Here is an 823-nt window from a genome sequence, read left to right on the forward strand (position 1 = left end):
ATTGGAAGAACATAAAACAGATACAGTATGCATTTAAATGATCATCATAATAAAGAGTGTCCACTCTGCCAGGTAAAGTAAAAGCAAGGATCTTAAACTCCTCGATTGTTGTGGAAGTCACATCAATGTTGAAAACTGTAGGCTGGATTAATTTACAGAAGTTATAGAGGAATTCATGGTAATTTGCACTGAAGGTGAAGTGTGCTTTGAAAGTTAATTGGAAGCAGCCATGGATGGTCTTGTGATCACTGATGGTGAAGTGTCTTTGGTGCTGCTCTTGTTTTCACCAACATGCAGGAGGAAGGGCTGTCCTGGTTCCACGGCAATGAGGAGAAGGCTTCAACACTGGCTTGCATCTTTGACATAATGATAAGAAGACGAATAATAAAAATTATTAAATATATTTAGCAGCACAGCTACATTCAGATAGCAAACAAAGCCAATGAGAAAGTGCTTCTACAAAGAAGTAGGATCATTAGAATAACCACATACCTGCACATATCTGAAAACATGGTCCACAGTTTGACATGAGCTGTTTTGGATTCTTCTTGTGGCCTTTGGATGTAGGACGAAGCACATGAACCAACAGAAGAATGCCTGGTTTTCCCAGCCTGGAGGAACAACAGGATAAATAGCAGACACATTAGGATAATAAATAAACATTTTAAAGAGAAGTGTGAGCAAAACTAACCAGACCCACCTGTGTGTATGTCACCATCACAGTCATTCAAAATACTTTGTCCACCCGGTTTACCCTGGAGAGCATTTTTCAAGCATAAAAATGCATAAAAATGTCAGAAATAATTACCATGAACACAACTCA

General features: G+C 38.6%; 1 long non-coding RNA gene across 1 annotated transcript; it reads right to left on the reverse strand.

The window, feature by feature from the left end:
* Positions 1-162: 162 nt before the first annotated feature.
* Positions 163-771, reverse strand: LOC106943798 (uncharacterized). Its single transcript, XR_001424015.1, has 3 exons — positions 701-771; positions 493-611; positions 163-356 (listed from the first exon to the last, which is right to left on the reverse strand). It is a non-coding gene; the product is annotated as an uncharacterized LOC106943798 (long non-coding RNA).
* Positions 772-823: the final 52 nt, after the last annotated feature.

The sequence above is a fragment of the Poecilia latipinna genome, unplaced genomic scaffold (genome assembly GCF_001443285.1).
Source record: "Poecilia latipinna isolate Pla-1442-1.1 unplaced genomic scaffold, P_latipinna-1.0 Scaffold5992, whole genome shotgun sequence".
In the NCBI taxonomy this organism is placed as follows: Eukaryota; Metazoa; Chordata; class Actinopteri; order Cyprinodontiformes; family Poeciliidae; genus Poecilia; species Poecilia latipinna.